This window comes from Lissotriton vulgaris, chromosome 5, assembly GCF_964263255.1.
Source record: "Lissotriton vulgaris chromosome 5, aLisVul1.2, whole genome shotgun sequence".
NCBI lineage: Eukaryota > Metazoa > Chordata > Amphibia > Caudata > Salamandridae > Lissotriton > Lissotriton vulgaris.
Window position 1 is genome coordinate 1,539,465,153 of NC_141693.1, and position 22,126 is coordinate 1,539,487,278.

Consider the following 22,126-nt stretch of genomic DNA (forward strand, 5'->3'; position numbering starts at 1 on the left):
GTGCACTTACTAACAGTAATGCAGGTGTCTTAAAATGGCCACTGCAAATGCAGGAACTTTACTGCACATGTGTCTGCCATATCTACTTGGTGTGACGTCTTTAGCTTTGGTGGGAAATTCTTGCTTCTTCGCACTAGTGCCAAAATGGCCACTTCATGCTTATATATCAAAAAAGAAGGAGTAAGAGGAAAAAAGAAACCAGTCTTACCCTCCTCAAATTACAATTTAAACATAAGATCCTTGAGACCAAGGGTCAAAAAAACTGTTTTTTGTCAGTGAATGGTATTCACAACACTCAATAGTGTCCGAATAGCTTTGATAAGCTAGAGAAAGAAAAATGATATTTCTTTCTTGTGTCTCCTCACTCACCAGAGTTTCCCCACGGTGACATGCTTCATCATTGGGGCCATCGCAGCCCTCTACGACTAGCAAACTACGCAAGAGAACTTTGATTTGTGGACTATGTGTGGTGCAAGGTGTATTGTGAAGGTGGAGTGATATGTGTACAGTGGATTAAAATCTACCTGCCTAGTGAGCTATAAATGATTTATTCTTGCTCCCAGGTGGTACATTAAAAAACGGGGTTCTAGGGATCCTACTATCAGTGAGTCAGGTGTGCCTAGCGTTTTTTGTCAACATGTTTTGTTTTGTCTTCTTCAGGACTACGCAGGGACCAGCCCTTTGTTCGCCACTCCTAAATGTGCTCAAGTGAGATACTAAAAAAATAGACAAATATTTACTTCAGAATGCTGCAAAATTTAAGGCATGTATTAGTACATACGCTAGTATTAATCATGTAGTATATGAAAAGAGACCTAACTTGGCCCCCTTGGTCACGGAGTGTTGTTCGGATCCCATCCAATTTGGATTACGGGATCACTCAGCTTAGTAACCTACACTGCAACCTCCGGACCGCATGCTTACTCATACTAACGCACATGCTGCTGCTAGTTCGTACTGCTTAACTATTGATGCTATAGCATAAATAAAGTAAGGGGCTAGAGTAGAGGTTAGTGGTATACAGTGCATTCATTTATTTTTGTATTCTAATGTATCTCTCTTTGACTTGTTTAATAGCTCGTATTTGGGCCTGAGGGGTGACTTCCATCGCCATATTGAATCCATTCCGCGCATGTGCAAAGAACTTTGAGAGACCTCAAGCAATGGCATTGAACTGATGCCAGTGAACTGTCTTTCCAGCAATGCGCATAGGTACCACAACCTATAAACCTGGGAAAGGAAGAAGAATTGCTACTTTATTAAACTTTGTATATTAAAATGAAATAATATTGCTGGGTTGAATAAAAACGCGAGAAAGTAAATTATGGGCGGGAACATTGGTCCATTACATTGAATAAGAAATTACCTAATTAGTATGGTGTGATGACCTCTCCTCGTCCTCATGAATCCAGTGGTAGAGTGAGCAAGGGACCCACGTCTGGGCATACCCTGACAACTCAGGGCGAACAAAGCATGTCCAAAGGAGATGATGGACGTTTTATGAGGTTATGAATCCGAAACCGGTCCCAGGATGCTTGTTTCCGATCCAGGGAAGACATGGCTTGGCAGTTCGGGCTGGACTGTTCCCATGAGGCACAGGGTCCGACTGATTTGCATATTGCCATGTCTGAACTGGGGTGGTGGAGTGAGCTAAAGAATGGTGATGGGTTAAACCCAGATCAGTTGACTGGGGGTGAGTGTTTGATTTGCTCAAATGCTCCGTACATCATCCCCTTTGGTATCGGTTAGGAAATAGAAGCAGGATTGCTGGTTCAAAGGTGTGTATGTGTATGGGCCCAGGTGAGTATGAATTATTGAGCTGGTAATCCCGCGCGCCATCAGACTGACCACTGTCTACACTCAGGCTCATCTCCTCCAGGGCACTCAGTAAGGCAGTTTCTATGCCATGGCCAGGCCTGAAACCAAATTGTTGTTCCTCCAACAGGGAATGTCTTTCCAGGAATAGAGAGAGATTCCTACTCACATGGCATTCCAGTAACTTCACTAAAAAGGTAGAAGGGAAATAGGCCTATAGTTACTCAAGACTGCCAATCTGCTGAGGGTTTTTCAATAAAGGCGTAATTATGGCCTTTTTCCTGCTACGAGGTGCCACTCCAGATTTCTGGGATTGGTTAAAGAGTAGTCTCATTGGCAGCATCAGCTCATCTGCCCACTTTTTCCACTGTCTGGGAGGAGGAGGGTCTAAAGGGGATCAAGGCATAATGGTGATAGCATACGGAGGAAACTCGCCTCAGAAAAAGGATCAGAACGTTCAATCTGACTATTGTTGCTCACTGAGAGATCCTGCCTTACACCATTCTATATACCGAACATCACTGTGACATCATTATTAATTTGAGGCAGTCACAACGGTCCTTTTCAGACAGAGTAACCAGTCTATATCCAAAGAACTATATATGTGATCTTGCTGAACTTCTTTTCAAAGAAGTGCAAGGGAGAAGGAATGATTAGCCCCGGGTGTGGATGGCGCTCACAGATATCACGGCAAGTATGTGGTTGCTTTACAAGTATTGATGGTTGGGTGCTTAGGGAGAGGCAATCATCCAAAACCTCTGAAAGGATCCGTGGATCACTACAATATAAGTCTAACCCTATCACACCAACATCTATAATTACATCCAGTTAGGTTCATATCATGTCATACAGTAGGCACAGTAGTTACAACAAGAACATTTTTAATTATAATATTTTTCTCCAGGTCCAACCAACACGTGTTTCGTCGTATGGGAACAAAACCCACGATTTCCTCAGGGCTAGTGTTGCTCTGTATCTCTCTGTATGCCTTCTGGTTGGTTATAATTACGACCCAACCTATGAGTTGACATGGCCTTTTGGGGGGTCTGTTGTATGTGATGAGGATGCAACAAAACCTCTGGGCATAATGCAGACTTGTGCCCATGCACACAGTGTCTTTTGTACAAATCTTTGAATCCAAAATATGACTCAGGTATCTCATGGAGCACTCAGCAGCTTTGCCTGTCTCGAGGGTCCCCATATGATGTCATGTTGGTGTAAAGCGCCTATGGCCTGTTTCAAGCAGATCACAAGTCCCCTTTTAAAGAATCTGTATTGGTAAGTAGCCATGTACATGACGTTACTCGGGCCTTTGGGTGTGTGTTTGTGTTTGTGTGTGGATGTGTTTTGTGTTTCTGTATGTGAGTTTCTGTATGTGTGCGTTTTTTTGTGTGTCTGTGTGTGCTTGTCTGTCTGTGGGTGGGTGTCTGTCTGTGTCTGTGTCTGTTTATGTATGTCTGTATGTGTCTGTCTGTCTGTCAGTGTCTGACTGTGTGTGTCAGTCTGTCAGTGTGTGTCTGTGTGTCAGGGTCTGTGCCTGTGTCTGTCTGTGTGTGTGTGTCTGTCTGTGTGTCTGTATCTCTGTGTGTCTGTCTGTGTGCGTGTTTATGTGCTTGTGTCTGTGTGTGTGTCTGCACGTGCGTGTGTGCATGTGCCTGTGTGTGTTTTACCTTAGAGGGCCATGTCTTCCCACCACCTCTTTTCGGAGGAGGGGAAGGGGGCATACAGCCATGGAGGGGAGTGGGGTGCATGAGTAGAGAAACACCCACTTAAATGCAGCAATGGGCACCCATGCCCTTAGAACATTTATGAATTGTGAAGACTCTGGGCCTACTAGAATCACCTTTACTTTGACCCCATGATATACAAAAAAAATCGACTTTTTTAACCATCTGTTTTTAGAAGAAATTGAGCGCAGGTCATCACAGCCATACATTTTCTTATATTAAAAAACACCTTTCCATTCACATTCACATTTACCCCATGCCTCGCAGAGCTAGACTCAACCTAAAAAAACACCAAGCTGTGTAAAGCTGCCGCCTAATGAGAACCCAGGCCCCACTTTTGTTATAAATTAAGCACTTGGAAAGTGGCTGTAGCCAAGCCATTATTACATTACAGTTTATGTATAAAGATGCTGCCTGATCAAAACACTTTCACTTCCTTTGTTACAAGTTAAGTACTAAGAGGGCGGATGTAGCTATGCGTTTGCTGCTAGACACAAAAGAATTATGAGGCTACACTTTAGGTCATATTTATTTTTCGTGAGTATAGGAATATTAAGTAATTTGTTTCCAAACTCGTACGTTGGCAGTTTGTTCCTTTGAACAACATCCCCTCCCCATTTGTACGGTTCGTGTGCTCTGTGTTAGGCAGGCTAAAAATAATAATAAAAAAACATGCTGTGTAAAGCTGCCGCCTGATGAGAGCCATGGCACCTGTTTTGTTACACTGTGAAAGCAGCCTGTAACCAAGCCACTATTAACATTTGATGTGCTCTCTACTATGCAAACTAAAAAAACAATTATAAAGTGTAAAGCTGCTGCCTGATCAAAAACTGGCACTCCCTTTGTTACAAATTAAGCACTTTCCGAGGGCAGCTGTAGCTACATGTTTGCAGCTAGACACAAACCAAATAAGTAGCATTAAATAAAATAACAATTGATTTGTTGAAATACGCTTTAAACTTTAATTTAAAAAAAGTTGCTTTCACGTTGCTTTGGTAACTGTGTTAATATAGAGTAACGTATTAGCATTTGTTTGGGAAAAAAAGGAGCCTGAAGGTCTGCTGTAGTGGGAGTTTCTGTATAAGTTTTCACACTGGAGAAAGAGCAAGCGCTACCTTAGCTTGGAAGACCAAAGCTGATAGAGCTAAAAACAATATTAATAAACTAATAATCAATGAGGTTGGCGCAACGTGAAGTAAGCATGAAGAAATGCAGCAATGCCTTCTCTCTTTATTTTCCCAACTATATAAAGAAGATGCTGTACCAGAGACCGACAGCATCCAAGCATGGTTAAATAATAAGGCTTTACCATCGTTGACTAGGGATAGCCAGGAGATGTTAGAAAGGCCGATTACTGAGGAAGAAATCAGGCTCCATATTAAAAAGATTAAAAATAATAAGGCTGCAGGGACAGATGCCCTCCCAGGCGAAGTTTATAAGATCCTCGATGAGATATTTGCCCCTAGATTGCATGAGTTGTTTAACTATATCTATTCATTAGAGGGGGGAATCCCTCCATCCTGGAAAGAAGCAACCATTGTGCTCATATTAAAACCCATTAAAGGTGGACTCCTACAGGCCAATCTCCCTGCTAAATGCAGACTATAAGATCTTTGCTAGCATTTTAGCAGGGAGATTGGTCAAGGTGGTTCTGCAATTAATAGGGGTAGACCAAAAGGGATTCATTCCGGGACGTTATATACAGGAACAGTCTTTACAACTAATAGGCTGTATAGACCTGGCAGTTACACGAGCAGAGCCTCTTGCAGTGGCCGCATATGACGCAGCTAAAGCGTTCGACCGTGTCAGCTGGTCCTTCCTTTGGGAAACCCTTAGAGTAATATGATTTGGCACAGCGTTCATAAGATCTCTAGTTAAATGCTATGAGGGGGCTTCGGCTGCTATCCTCTTAAATGGGGTATTAACACTGAGGTTCTAAATTCAGAGGGGTACTCGTCAGGGGTGTCCTATTTCACCCCTGCTGTTTGACATATACATTGAACCCCTAGCGCAAGCACTTAGGTTAGATCCTCGGATTACCCTCTTTTTTGTGCAAGATTTTAATGTTAAACTCGCCCTTTATGCAGATGATCTGTTAGTCTACACCAGTAATCCTATTGTGGTTTTGCCTAGAGTGGAGGACACTTTAAGTGAGTTTGGACGATATTCTGGGTATGCAGTAAATTCTACAAAGACGAAGATTATGTGTTGGGGGGTTGAAGGATGGGAAAGGAGTGCCAGCTCTGGATTTAAATATCTGGGGATTAATATTGAGCAGGACCTGGCAAACATCCCCTTGACAAATCTGAGGAGAGTCTCAAAGGAAATCGATCATCTCTTCCTTAGGTGGAGGAATCTTCCACTCACAATATATGGTCGAGTGAATATAGTCAAAATGATAGCTTTGCCTAAATTAACATATCTGTTCAGCGCTATCCCTCTTGACTTCCCTGGTAAACGTCTTGGGAAAGTTCAGAGTAAGATCGGAAGCTTTATTTGGGCCAATAAGACCTCCAGACTACCATGGAAGAAGTTAAAAAGAAGGCTAATTAAGGGGGGTTTAGCACTACAAGATATCCTCTGTTACTGTCTTACATTCCAGTTTAAAAATATTCGATGTCTACTGACCAGTCCCACTGATAATAACTGGGGGAGGATCCTGAATGCCATGGCAAATCAAGAGAGGGGGAACTGGATTTTTGTACAAGTTCGGGCCCCTAGATTCTTTAAGAAAGTACGCCTAAAGGTGATTAGATCTGCACTTAACACTTGGCAAAATCTTAAAGCAAGGTGGGGGATAAAATAGCGTGGTCTGATATAATATCCTCAGATGGAGTTCTACCCTGGGAGGTATTGAGAGCAAAGATTGGCGATTCCTTCTCTCGCTTTAAATTTTTATAACTTCGCTCATGGTATGCGGCAGAAAAGGCGAATATATGTGGGAACTATGAGGTAGAGTGAAAAAATTCAAAACCCAGCTCCCATGAAAAAAGAGGTTGGGATATGGTACAAAAGCCTACTAGATAGAGAGGATACTGAGCTTCCTCCACCATATCTTGTTTGGGATTCATCTATACTGGAGAATAGCTCTGTAGAACTTTACTTTCTATCTATTAACAATCTATACAAGTTTGTTAAGTCTGCTTCTTTGAAGAAAAGACATTTTTTCACTATTAATAGGGTGTACTATACCCCCCAAAAAATTGCTAAGTTCGCATCAAATCCACCTACCCGATGCCCTAAATGTGATATAATAGAAGCAGATGATCTGCATATGTTTTTTGAGTGCACTCAATTAAAGGGCTTTTGGCAGAATATAGAGTCGGCATTGCCGGGAATTTTTGGTCTAGAGATCACTCTAGATCCAGTCTTGGTTATATTTGGTTTGAACTCGGCCCTTATAAATCATCTATCCAGACTGCAAATGGGCCTATTTCTATGTCTGATCTTGTTAGCCCGAAGGGAAATTTGTATATTATGGAAGGATCTGGCTCCTCCATTATAGGAGAAGTGGGATCGGGCGGCACTTAATATGGCAAGACTTGATAAAAGTGAAGAAAACATCTGGTCGCCCCTGGTTTGTTGGGGCAAACAATTAAGATTTGTATAAGATAGTCTGATGATTACACCAAGCCTCGTACAAAGAAGCTGGCCTGGTGGGCCCGAAAGCGAATGCAGCAACATGGACCCAGGGCATTCAGGATCAACAGGGTCTTTTATATTACAATGGCAGACGCTTATGGTGCTATGAGGACAAAAAAAAGTTTCACACTCGAGAAAGGAAACCAGGACAAGCTAATTAAGCATAAATAAGCCAGATAATACAGATTGTAATCTGTAAGCCAACTGTAGGCCCCTAAAGTTTGGGGAAAATAGAAATAAGAAACACAAGAAAAAACATCTTTAAAATAGACAAACAAAAAATTAACAATTGCATGCATACAACAAACAACAAGGAAGCAGTAGACGTAAAATATATCAATACAAACATATAAAATACGGGAATGCACATGGGGGCATATTATCAAGGAACGGCGTTCAAAACATCGCCGCTTTAGCGGCAGGAAACTGATGCTAAAATGGCGATAATGGGCTTGATAATATGCCGTAGAGAATTCCAAAAGAAGCCCATGTTAACACCAGACCATAGGCTTCTATTGGAATTCTCAAGGGCATATTATCAAGCCCATTATCACTGCTTTAGCAGCAGTTTCCTGCTGCCAATGAGGCGATCATTTTAACCCCATTCCTTGATGATATGCCTCCATGGTTTATCAGCGCCGATGTTGACAGTTTGGGCCTTTAGGCCACATCCCTTCCGCATTTGTATGGTTTGTGTGTTTTGTGTTACACAGGTTCACACAAGAAATATGCTGTCTAAAGCTGCTGCATGATTTCAGCCCATGCACTTCTTTGGTTACAACTTAACCACTGGAAGGGCGACAGTAACTATGCCGTTTAGAAAACATAGATAAATGCAAAAGAGAAAGTAGATTATGCAGCCTATTAAAGCTTTTAATATCTGCTGCTTGTGCATCGTGTGGGAAGTTGCCTTTATAATTATTATAGATGCCAGTAGTGATTGTTTCTGGCTGTTGTGCAAGTTAACTCTCAGACGACAAACAAAACCTGCATGCTGTCTAAAATAGTGAAATCGGAATAAAATCAAGGTTTTTTTTATTTATTTATTTATTTATTTATTTATTCTTACTCATATACCTTAATTGGGATCTTGATGGGAACTGGCATGTCCCTCAGTAATTGGTCGTCCTATTCCAGCCCTGATGTTATAGACCAATAACATAATGGGGGGGCCAGGTCCCTCAAGTCGCCACTGTCTTCCCAATCCACTCCATTTCACACCATAGTGGGTGCCCTGTGTTACTTTGGAAAAAAGGGAACCAACAGGGCCCAGGAAAAATCATAGGAATACCTTTCACCTATTTTGCCAAGCCACAAGGGGTGCCCAGATTTTAACAAGACTTGTAGGATCGCATGCCATGTCAGATTGGCTTCTAAAGATGATATGTTTTAAGCAATTTGAGACAGTGGGGGGGAATTGGATCCTTCCAAGCTTGGCATATTTCGCGCCTTGCAAGAAGAACAACAAAGAAAATTAGTCTTGTAGGGGGATCATTTAGATTATAATCCAAGCTTAGTCCGAAAAGGATAGTTCTTGGAGTGATTATCAGAGATTGTTGGAGGACATCTTCCTAGAAGTCCTGAATCTTGATCCAATAATCCCTTATCTCTGGGCAATCAGCAAACATATGAAGATCGGCGGCGGCAGGGTGCCTGCATCTTGGGCAGTTATATTCTAGGTTGGAAAATTTAACTCGTTTTTTCGGAGTTATTTAAGCCCTGCACATAGTGTAAAGATGATTTCTTTTTAACGTAGCCGGCTTAACCACTGCCTGCAGGATAGTAAAAGAATCCGTCCATAAATCTTTAATGTTTCCGATGCTCAGATTCAGAGAATTACCCCAAAGTTTTTGTAACTCAAGTTCTGTAACTTTCTCAGCCTCTTATATGGCAGAGTACCAGTACGAGATTTGATGTTTCCATCTGCCACTTCTGGATACTGAATCGAACTTTGGATTAGAATCATCAAAATTCCATGATCTAGATGACCACCATCCAGTCAGCTGGTAATACTGAATCTGATAAGTGTCCCCCCGGTCAGATTAGAGAGAACCTCCCAACCTAAAAGCTGCGATGCTTCCTGCAGGTCACCCCAATGTTCTAATCCTGCCATCCTCAGAGGCCGAGACAGTTGATCATCAAGATTGGGGCCTGTGATGTATAGTAAGGAATATTGAGGCTTTTCCTAACATATACCCAATTTCTTAAAGCTGCCCCCAGAGTCTTGAGCCTCACCTTCTTAAAGAACTTTGGATCCCCGAACTTAAAAAGAAAGAACTCTTGTCCCTGTGGTATATCTTGCAGTAGTGCTTTGAAAAGTATGCCTAAAGAGGAAAAATCAGTTTTATCAGCCAATAATCTAAAATCTTTAAAGTGAAATGCATGGCAATAGACAGGTATATCTGGAAAAGCCAACCCTCTTGTTCTTAAACTTCTCCTAAGCTTTTTCCAGGAGATTCTTGGGGATTTTGTATTCCAGATGAAAGACCCTATTTTTCCTTGTTGTTTTTTAATAGCTGGTGTGTGGAAAGATAGAGAAATGGGAACTTGGACACCTCAGTTAACATCAAAAGCAAATGCGGTGAGAAGTTCTTCCTTTGCAATCCTGGGGTTTGCAAAGAGATTAGGGGGAAAACCAATCGAGGCTATCTTGGCCATATACAAAGCCAAGACTGCCGCAATTGCTAGATACGGGGTTGCAATCTGGGGATACGCAAATTCTAAATGTATCCAGACAGAGGAAAATAAATTCCTTCGATCTTTGCTGGGACTACCCCAGTAAACTGCTATTCATTCTTTACACCTTGAGCTAGGCCTGGGTTACATTTTAGATATATTAAATCTGGCCCCGCTCCTGATGTGGATTAAGCTTTGGCTAAATCCGAACCTTAGCCTTAACCACAGGATTATTAAAGACTGTCTTAATTTAGATCACAGGAGGGATATTCAGTGGTTGTCATATGTTGAGTCCCTGGCCGTGAAGCTGGGACGCCCTGAAATCTTTGATAGTCCAGAATCCCTGTGCAAAGCGGACTTATTGTCGGTAAAGACTAACTTTATCAGGTTACGTACTGCCGAGCGCGAAGCGGATGAGCTATGTAAACCCTCTGTGAGGGCACATGTAATGATAACCCCATCATCTGAGTTGGCTCCTTAACTGGCAGTGGTCACTAATTCCTTTCATAGGTGGCTACTGTCCAAGTTCCACTTTAATCAAATTTATATGGTTCTGTGGGACGAAGAAAGATTGGTGTAAACTTGAGGAGTCGTCCCCATGCAAATGTGATGGCTTTTCCACCCAGGATAATGCACATTTTTTGTTCTTTTGCTCTTTTTATTGCGAACCTCGTATTCGATATTTAAAACCAATTCTGAAGGAGATGGGTTTCACACAGTACAAGCCCGCACTGTTATATTTACAGATGATGAATTCTCCTATAATTATGTATTGCACTGCTAGTTTTTTGGCTGCATCTGTTAGATGTAAGAGATCAAGGTCAAAATCGGATTTACAATTGAGGATAGATACTTAAATTCATGTCTACTGTACTGTTGAGCGCAAATTGTAATGAATTTTGTGTAAATAATGCCTTTTTAACCTGCTTTTTAAACCTACTAAATGTTTAATACTGTATTAATTGATTTTAAGATGTTGAATTGTATGATATATGACGTAGAATACTTTTATGATTTTAATTAATCGAATAAAGTGGACTTTGACTTGACTTGACTTGACTTGACTTGATAGAGAAATGGTGTTAAAAATAAACGTTATTTTTGGAAGGATGATCATCTTAATCAAATTAACCCTCCCAAAGATGTTTAAAGGGAGGGATGACCACTGCTGAAGAAGGGCATAGACTTCCTTTGATGCTCCATCTAGGTTGATTTTTGGTATATCCTCGATTTTTTTAGCCAGATGTACCCCCAGATATCTCATTCGAGCCCTCGCTCCTGATGTCCCTTTCTCCTGATGCCACTCCATAATCTCAGTTTTATCTTTATTGATGGTTTAGCCTGAGATATCTCCGAAGGCTTCAGCTTGATCTATTAACCTTGGAAGAGCTTCGGCTGGATTTGAGGTGAACATAAGTAGATCATCAGCATATAGTGCAAATTTTAGTTCTAAATTTGAGATCTTTTTTTTAATTAATTAATTGTGTGTTTATATAGCGCTAGAATCACTCCCGGAGGAGTATCTCCGCGCTTCGACCGCTGCGAAACCCTTCCTGGCTTCCCTGAGAGATGGTCCCTTAATGGGTATCTCCAGGGTGAGACCAGGCATCCCCAGCGGTCTGGTGGGGCCGTTAGTGAAGATGAGGCAAGCTAATGCCCAGAGTTGCCGAGTGTGATCGCTGAACAGAGTGGGCACCGAGGCGAGAGAATTATCGAGTCCGCTGACCCTGGTCCAGAAACCTGCCGCGCCGGGTATCGAACCCTGGTCCCAGGCCGTCCTCTGCTCTCGGGTCTGCCGCCTCTAACCAGTGAGCCACACTACTTCACATAGGCTTAATTACTGGATCGGCTCTGAGCTGGCAAACAAAAGGTTCTATAAATAAATTAAATAACAGGGGCGACAGGGGGCAACCCTGCCTAGTTCCACGGGCAATGGTTACCCAGTCTGTAAGAGATCCGTTGACTAGGATTTTTGCGCGTGGGGAGCAATAGAGGGACCTGATGGCTGTCACAAAATTGTTTGGAAACCCAAACCACGCTAAAGCTTTCCACAAATATAGCCAATCAACTTGGTCGAAAGCCTTAGCGGGGTCAACAGCTACCAGGGTCAGAGGGAGCTTCTTGTCAATTGCAACATCGATCGCAGCAATACCTTGAAATGTTAATTCATTAAGTTGTCTATCAGGAATGAAGCCCCTCTGGTCATGATGAACAATGGTTTTGATTACTTTAGCCATTCTCGCTGCTAGCACCCCGGCGAACACCTTATAGTCTGAATTTAATAGGGAAATTGGTCTATAAGACTCGATTTTTAAGGGATCCTTGTTTGACTTTAAGAGTAAGGTAACAGTAGCTTCAGACCACGAGTTTGGGGCTCTATCCCCGCCTAAGAGAATTATATTGAACAATTTCGTCAAGACAGGTACTATTTGATCAAGAACTATCCGGTATAATTCCACTGGGAGTCCATCCGGACCGGCTGCTTTCCCTTTAGTCATTTTCATAATCTGCGTTCTCACTTCACTCTCTCTGATTTCAGAGCTAAGAAGGACTCTATCAACCACAGATAAGTTTGGAAGCTGTACCTTACTTAACCAGCATTACGCTCTCCGTGGACAATAACAGGTGTTAGCTTTATATAAGTTATGCATAAAGGATTTAGCTTCCTCCCTGATTAGATCTTCGTCATGAGTAATGACTCCTGTACTATGGAAAGATAGGCTGTTAATTTGGTTTCTAGTCCTATCTGCCCGGGATTTCAAGGCGCTAAGACGACCGCATTTTTCCCCATATGAGAAATTCTGAAGCTTACTGGAGTCCCATCTGTCCTTTAAAATCTTATCAAGACTTGCCTGATATATTGCCCGCAGGCCATCTAGCTCCTTTTGGAGGCGTAGTCTGATGTTTAACTGGTCTGCTGAAGCTCTCTGGAGCTCCTGTTGTTTTAATTTAAGCTTCAGAAGACGCTCTTCCTCCATCTTCCGCCTATGCTTATTTCCTCGAATCATCAGGGTGCTCAGAGAACCTCTGATAAAGGCATTAAATGCCTCCCATATCACCTGCTCACATGTAGAGCCTTTATTATGCCTAAAAAACTCCTCTGTTCGTGCTGCTAATTCTAGCTTAACCTCCTCTTGGAGTAACAGAAATCTATCTAGGGTCCACCTCCTATGCTGTTCCCTCTGTTTAATATGTATTACTAGCTCAACAACGGAATGGTCTGACAGGATAGCCGGTATATAAGAAATAGATTCTACTATAGAGAAATGGGACTGATCTAATAAGAAAAAGTTGATTCTGGAATGATGTCCATTCCTTCGACTATAAAAAGAAAAGTCCCTTTTTTTATTGTTTTTGGCCCTCCATACGTCTATTAGATTAAAATCTTTCATAATATTCTTAAGCTCAATTTCGAGATGTAAGAGTGGGTGTAAACTTGACTCTAGATGTGCGATCCATTTTTCTTCAAAAATCAAGTTAAAGTCACCCCCTAAAAAAACGGGTCCTCCGTCAGACTAGCTTTTAGCTTCATAAGGGCCCCCGGAGCATCTTGATTGGGGCCATAGTAAACTGCACATATGAAGGGGGTATTACCCAGTATTAATGACGCAACCAACCACCTCCCAGAGTGATCCGTCTCGAACTTCTCAAGCCTAATCCCAGCATTTGCTCTAATCACTATTGCCACTCCTCTTGTACTGCCGCTTTCTTCTGAACAGAGAATATCCTGAATCCACGGAATAAAATGAAGGTTAACGGACTTCCGTTACTACGGTTAACAGCTAATCCATTAAAGTACAGTACATGCATGTTTAACGTATGCAACAAAAGGAAACAACCAAATCTATTGTCATCACTGCTAATCCATTAAAGTACACTGCATACGTTTAACTTATGAAACAAAATGAAAACAAATTAGTGCAACACCCTGTAACATAGCAGAGTTACATAAAATGCAGTCTGGGAACTCCGCTAAAAGTTTTCCAACCTTCCTAACCTCAAATGAAAATTTGATACCGTGAAGCAGATAAAATAAGAATGCAATTGCTGTAAAAACATCAGACCTGGTCTGCATTGCATAAAATGTAAATGTTTTAATAGTATGATAAAGTGTTCACTTACTATGTGTGTCACATAAAAAACACAAAAAAGCATAAACGTAAAGTGTTTTGCTCCGAAAAGTCATGATACAGGAGGACGGTAAGCGCACACCTAACGTTTTTAGCAGTAACTAAATAAATCTGTGCAAGGTCGCCAGTGATTAGAGAGGGATGGTGCCTCGGTCATTTAGTGGACGTAAAGTGGCATGTGCAAGCTCATTCCAATAGGCAGGTTTATAATATTTCCAATTCCAGGTACTGCAGTTTTGCTGGGTTCTGTCAAGCAGGATCCAGGGCATGGTAATATTCTGCCCGCTTCCGAAAGGATTTGCCAACCTGCGGTTGAACTTTTGGAGTGACAGATGGATATATGAATAGTAGTTCTTCTTTGCATGATCTTACCTCATGTTGCATAAGGATAGGGCTTACATACCTGTGTCTCTGTTGTATTAAACTTGAACAACAACATACAATGTGGGCAGCTGATTCGGAGTGGTAATTACATAGCCTACATTGTTCCTTATCCAGTCCCAGTTGTTCCAGTGTGCCCTGTACTCTCTGATGGGTGTAGTCAGTAGCCTAAATGATAAAATATTCTTAAATACACGTTTTCTAATTGCTGCTCTCAAGTATAGTTGTTTCAGAAAGGCTTCATAGCAAGGCCAGACTGGCTACCGGGCAGTTGTGTGTGCTGCCGAGCTGGGGGCTGATTTCGTTGATGGGGACCTGCGTGTGCAAAACGAAATTCATTTTGCTTTTTTTATTTCAAAGCGCACGCAAGTCCCCATCAACGAAATAAGCCCCAACCACAGAGAAATTAGCCCCCAGCTCGACAGCACACAGAAACGCCCTGTAGCCATTCCAGCCCTGCTTCATCGGACCTTACAAGCCCCTCCATGCCTCTGATGCTTCTTGCCTTGGTTATGTCCAAATCCCTCGAGAACTTCTTAGCTTATAAAAACCAATAAACTGAGGGTAGAGGATGGTTGAATCCGCACTCAACAAATGAATAATGTGTCTAATTGTCAGATAGTGCACGAAACCAGGGAGCACAAAATAGGAACAAATCCTACACCAACATCCAATGCAATAAGTTTCAGCACTATATAAGAAATTATAAGCATGTCACATCAAAGTTCAAACACAATTAGTGCATAAAGAAACATCCAGATCGAGGGTGTATATTTCCATTAAACATAGAAAATTCTAATTCTAATACAAGCAAAAAACAATATTAATCTACAAGCGTGTGTATATGGTCAAAATTGATTGTTTGTTTAATGGATATTGTTTTTAGCCTTTGCTTTAAATTAAGTAATCATGCACATGTTTCATGCAATAATGCAGGTCTGTAGTAAGCATGGGCGTAAAATCCGTGCCGCTCGTGGATTTTGCGGATTTTCGGTAAATTCGCAATCCGCGAGATTCGCGAATTTCCCGCAAAATCCGCAAATTCGCACGCAGCAGATTTTTTTTTCTTGGTGATACAATTTTGCGGCGTTCACTTACCGTCATTCAGCGTTTGCCGAGTTGTTTTTCTCGATATTTTGCGAGTGCGGCGCCATTTTGGATCTTGCTGCGGGATCCCGCGGGAGTTTGGCGAGCGCGATTACGTCATCGCGGTTTGCCAACTTGCACAGCAAGACTTTGTCAACGCGAGTACGCCGTGATCACGTATCACAGGACTTCGCAATTGCGACCTTGTAGAAGCGGCGAGCAGCAACAATCTCGCACTCGCGAAAATACAAAATTTGCAATTCTGCACAAGAAATCCACCAGCAAGCAGCATAAACCTTCTGGAAATTACGATTTTTATCTGAATAACTCCTCAGGTTGACATTTGCCTGCACTTTTTTTGCGAGGAGTCCATTTTGGGGCGGGGGGTGGGAGGAAGGAAGTGCCCCACAGTCTCCAACTTCCTGTTCCTGTCCAGCAGGCTCCTCCCATTGCTTTGTCCATCTCCTGGTCACTTTTCATTTGGATCTGGAGCTGGAAGGATTACTTTTTGTCGATGCTGCTGGATATTTGGATTTGAGGCCTTTTTCACTTTCTTTGGATCACTTTTGGATTAGAAATTTCACAAGTAAGTTTGTTTGGGGCATTACAGTTGCTGCAACGACAATTTTGGAATTTTCGATTTTTGGGCTGTTGTTGTGGCCTTTTCACTAGGGGTAGTGAGTGTTGCATGGGCCTAGTCTTTCTGTGGGGTGTCTTGAATTTAAACATCATGGAGGGCCTGCATGGTTTGGGATTGTGCTAATTTTTCTGTGTTTTTCGATTTTTTGGGGTGTTCATGGGGACAGGCCATGTGGGTGGGGGCCATTTTGAGTGCGGGTACAGGCATGCCATGTGCTGGGAGGCAAGTGGCCATTTTGAATGCTGGGAGTGTTCTAGGCCTGCAACCATTTTGCCTAGTTTTCAACCTTTATGCCCAGGGGTAGTGAGTGTTGCATGGGCCTAGTCTTTCTGTGGGGTGTCTTGAATTTAAACATCATGGAGGGCCTGGATGGTTTGGGATTGTGCTGATTTTTCTGTGATTTTCGTTTTTTTGGCCTGTTGTTGTGGCCTTTTCACCAGGGGTAGTGAGTTTTGCATGGGCCTAGTCTTTCTATGGGGTGTCTTGAATTTAAACATCATGGAGGGCCTGGATGGTTTGGGATTGTGCTGATTTTTCAGTGTTTTTCGATTTTTTGGGGTGTTCATGGGGACAGGCCATGTGGGTGGGGGCCATTTTGGGTGCTGGTACAGGCAGGCCATGTGCTGGGAGGCAAGTGGCCATTTTGAATGCAGGGAGTGTTCTAGGCCTGCAACCATTTTGCCTAGTTTTCAACCTTTATGCCCAGGGGTAGTGAGTGTTGCATGGGCCTAGTCTTTCTGTGGGGTGTCTTGAATTTAAACATCATGGAGGGCCTGGATGGTTTGGGATTGTGCTGATTTTTCTGTGATTTTCGTTTTTTGGCCTGCTGTTGTGGCCTTTTCACCAGGGGTAGTGAGTGTTGCATGGGCCTAGTCTTTCTGTGGGGTGTCTTGAATTTAAACATCATGGAGGGCCAGCAAGGTTTGGGATTGTGCTGATTTTTCTGTGTTTTTCGATTTTGTGGGGTGTTCATGGGGGACAGGCCATGTGGGTGGGGGCCATTTTGAGTGCTGGTACAGGCAGGCCATGTGCTGGGAGGCAAGTGGCCATTTTGAATGCAGGGAGTGTTCTAGGCCTGCAACCATTTTGCCTAGTTTTCAACCTTTATGCCCAGGGGTAGTGAGTGTTGCATGGGCCTGGTCTTTCTGTGGGGTGTCTTGAATTTAAACATCATGGACAGCCTGGATGGTTTGGGATTGTGCTGATTTTTCTGTGATTTTCGTTTTTTTGGCCTGTTGTTGTGGCCTTTTCACCAGGGTGTAAGAAATGGGGGTTACCCAAATCTCAACCGGGGTAGCATGGCATCAAGCGGGCAGGCCAAACTTCGAGGACATGTGAAGCATTCACGCAGTACCCACAGAAAACACACCAGGCACACCACAAAAGAGGCAGGACACCAATTTGAGTTGGAAAAAGATATGTAGTTTAGTAGGGTTTCCAACCTGCAAAGCAAAAGAATGCAAAACAGTAGTGTCACACAGGACGCCAAATGGCGCCAGAGCCAAGTGAATAATGGGGAGAAATTATTTACATAGGAAGTAGTCCATGCTGAAAGAGAAAAAGGATGGAATCAAATTGTCATAAGATCTGGGGCCAATCTGGCGGGGCCAACTCAGACTCTCATCCTAAAGGGAAGGCTGTAATTGCAAAAGTTATACATTAACATAGTTATACATCATGCACATTAACACCAACCCAACCCCTGTTAGGGAAGAAAACATTAGGGCATCACGGCATAACATGGACAGGAACACCTGCAATAAATCAGCCTGTCTGGCCCATCAATCTGGTACATAAACAAGGGCCTGGAATAACACCTCAGGCCAACCCAGTGACCAACCTAGGCGGAACATACATCGCCCAGCATAGATATCAGGTAGGAGCCCTCCTCATATATCAGGAACACCTGTAAGGAAATAGCTAGGCTCCCTCTACCAACAACCTTGGGGTATCAACATCAGGATGTACACAACAGCCCACCCTTATTAGGCCCCTGACGTCCCAATCCCAGGTCGGGGACGCAGTACGCTAGGCACTCTGCTTTAGTATAAGGCTCAGCCCTAACTAGGGAGAACAGGCAGATAGCTGTCACCTAACCACTAGGCCCGTATTACCTTGAACCTAATGGGGGCCAGCCTCTGGGCCTAAGAACCTCAACTTAGGGCAAACCCTCCCCGGGGTCTACATATTTAGGTGGGACACTTCAGGGAAAATTAGGCAGTTCGGGTATCCCGGGACTCTGCAGCAACAGTCACCAGCAGCCTTTCCTTGGTTTCTGGCCATATAGGCTCCACCTAGTCAACAGAGGCAGGGGGGGCGGACACCGACCCTGTGCCCCGTTGCCCTCTCCACCCCCACACTGTATATTGTTGCCCACACTCACCGGGCTGTCCAGGACCTCCTTTGCGGTGGGGGCAGGCACCGGCAATGTGCCTCGATGCCCCTGCTGCACAGTGCTTTCAGTTGCAGGGCTTCCCTGACCAACCGGGAGCCCTGCGGGACCGGCAGCACCTTCTCGTGACCTCTGTCTCTCCCAGGCCCCTCTTATCTTGTGGGGACCCGTGCTGCAAGACCAGGAGGCAGGCACCGACAATGTGCCTCGAGGCCCCCTGGCGTAGCGCACGCAAAGGGAACTTTTCTCCCCTCTGGGGGATTCACCCGGCTCCTCTTCCTCACCGGGGGCCGGGGCGGCTCAATCGGGGCTCCCTCCTCCTGACGGGAGCCTCGCAGCTGCTCTGCTCCGGGCGCCTCAGGTCGAGAGGCGGGGCTGGCACGGACAGTGTGCCCCGGCCCCGCCTATCTCACCGGCCCCTCGCGTGGGGGCACAAACCGGCGGGGTGGCCTCCCGCTCCGGTTGCTCCTCTCGGGGCTCCCTCCTTGGCACGGGGGCCCAGCAACAAAGCTTCACCCGGGTCCCCCTCCTGCCTCACGGGGACCCGGGGCTCCGACTCGGCTTCTTCCTGCCTACCCGGCCGCCCGGGCCGGCAGCCAATCTCTACGCGGCGTTGGCGGGGGCGGGCCAATGACGCGGCCGGGCGCCTCCGTCACGTGACGCGAGTGTCGCGGCCTCAGGGCCTAGCGCGGTCCCTTCCTCACTTCGGCGGCCCTCTCCTGGTACCGGGGGCTGCCGCAACGACACCCACAGCAGTGGGGGAATCCCCACGACAGCGCCGGGCCGCGGCGGTGATTTCCGGCGGCAATAAGGGGTAGGCTCCCTTTTATTTACTTCTTAAGATAGCGGCAAAAGCGCGCTTCCACAAACGGCGCTATTTACAAGCTGCCTCAGTCTCCTCAGGAAAAACAGCGAAAATGGCGCTATTAACAAGCTGCCACAGTCTCCTCATAAAACAGCGCTATTCATAGCGCACGGCGCCTCCCTCTGCCCACAACTTCAGCTCCTTCCTCAGACCACGCCAAGGGGGCTGGAATTTAGCGCTTCACCACACACGCTGGACAAGCGGGCTTTTCAACACTAGGGGGCCACAACAGTCCCAGGGGCCCAACGCTTCCACAGGGCCTCAGTCCACCTCAGCCCGCAGCAGTTCCTTTGGGGGCACAATCTTCCCCAGGGGGGCTTCAGAGGGGCAGACAGTCCCACAGCAGTTCCTCAGGGGCACACTCCTCACCTCCTGGGCGCTTCTTCACACAGCGCTGGCGTGGTATCCGGTCAAATAGCGTCAGTGACCTGGATAGGGGCCCTCCCTTGTCAGGGGCCCATGGGGACAGCAGAGGGGGGGGGTTTATAGGGGTGCAGGGCCCAGCTCACAGGCCCATGTGGCGGTAGCACCTCACAGCAGGTCCCCTCTCTTCCTTGTCCCAGCGCTGACTGACTCTCTGGTGACACTTCCCCCTTACTTATACCCTCCTCCCAGGCAGTGCCAGGACCTTCTAGAATGTTGGCAAATCTGGCCTAAACTGGCTCAAGGGGAGGGGGTGAGCACCCTGGGTGCCAGGCTTTCCCTCCAAAAGCTAGGGGTAGCTGGGTAATATTAACTAGACCGCCAACCTAACGCAGTCAGGTGACACTACCCAGGGCCATGGCATCCATTTTAAAATCACAGTACATTTTAGTCAGGTACATTTTCAAAATGGGGGATATTTTCTGTACACCATTTAACAACATGTAATTTTACATCATGGTAACTCTTACCACACATGGTCCTTATATGTTTAATACCATGGGGGAGACATTCAATTTAGGGGGGCAAAAAGCGAAAAATTTGGGGGGAAAAGGCCAAGTCCAACACAACTCCCCCCCCCAGCCAAAAGCCAGGGTAGACTGATCAATGCCTTGATGGGCTTCCCTGCTTGGGGCGGAAAAAGGTGGACGCAGGCCTGCAACTACAGGAGCACCTGCAGTTTCTCCTCCACTCTGGAACCCAATGGTTCTCTCTCGCAACCCTCCCTTCACTAACAAAACCACTCCACTGGTGTCCCCTAGTGGGATCTTTCTCCTTCCCAGAGTGGGAGGCTCTAGCCTCAGGCTTGTAATTTTCTTGAACCACTCTCCTCTCTCCAAATTGCCACTGGTCCACCCATCTGGGGTCTACACCCTCAGACTGACCAGCCCTTAGGGGCGAGGCTCTCCTCCCCCTACTTCTCCTCCTAGGGTTCCTCCATCTCCTACGCCTGGGGACACCCTCACACAACTCTCTCCCCAACCTGGAGTCGAAACCCACAGGCTGAACCGGTGACAGGGGCGAGTCCTCCCTCTCCCTGCACCCCCTCCCAGAGTTCCGCACCCTCCTACCCGGAGAAGTACCCCTGGGAGTCACTTCCGGGGGGACTCTGGTTTCAGATGTCCCTCCCACCAGGGCAGGCAACTCCTGTCCCTGGCCACCCAACCCGGGATCTGTGCCCTGTGGCTGAGCTGGTGACAGAGAAGAGACCCTCCTCCCTCTGCACCCCCTCCCAGAGTTCCGCACCCTCCTAACTGGAGTGGTACCCCTGGGAGTCAATTTGGTAGGGACCTGCATTACAGGAACCCCACCCTCCAGGCCAGGCAACTCCTGAACCTGAACCCCCAGTCCAGGATCTAAACCCTGTGACTGGTCAGACCCCCGAACCACTAGAGCTCTGATTATTGATGCTCCGGGTTCTCCTGACATAAGGGGATCCCTCCCTCTGGATGACACAACGGGACAGCCTAGCCTCCCAACCTGGGGTTCTCTTAAAGAGCACTCCAGGCCCGGTGACCACAGCTGGGGCACCTCGGGACACCTCCCCGTCTCACTCCCTTCAGGATCACTCCCCTCAGCCTTCCCAGACGCTCTGGCACTTACCCAGAGGTCTGACTCCCGTGCAAATTCCCTGGGGTCTGAGAACCCGCACTGCAACAGATGGTGACGCAGTCTTGGGAAACAACTCCTTAGCATGTGCTCCCGGATAACGGCATGGCACAGCCCATCCCAATCCTCCACTGCTCTCCTCACCACCCAATCCTCCAGTACAGTCCAACACTCCTCCTCAAACTCTCCCCAGGACTGATGGGACAGCTTTCCCCTGCCCCTGAACACTAACCCGTCCTCCTCTTCCGGGGAATCAGGCACAGTCTCCTGGGCTTCGGGAGTGGGACTCCTTGCACTGGACCTACACTCGCTGCCACCACTGGAACCCACCCTCTTCGGTGAATCCAGACTCCTAAAACCACTCTCAGGGGACAACCTACCCACCTGAGCTGATCTCTCTCTTGCAAAGGCCCTTTCCGCCTCTGCCATCCTCTCCAGCGCTAGGACTTTTTCAGTCTCTAGTCGCTGCTCTTCTACCCTCAGCTGCGCTAAGCCCTCGGCATGCCTGAGCTTTGCCAGCGCCAGCTGATACTCCCTCTCTTCTCTCCTATCTACCCACTCTTCTGGGGACAGGGAAAGGGATTGGGCAGTGGCCCCGGGGCTGGACCCAGTGCTGGACTCCCTATCTACAGTGTCCTCATCAGCTCCTGGCATCTCCGCCCTCTCAAATTCTTCCTCCTCCTCATCGGAGTAATTACCTCCCAGGGTTCTGGATGGGGAGCCTTCTCTCTGGTCTCTAAA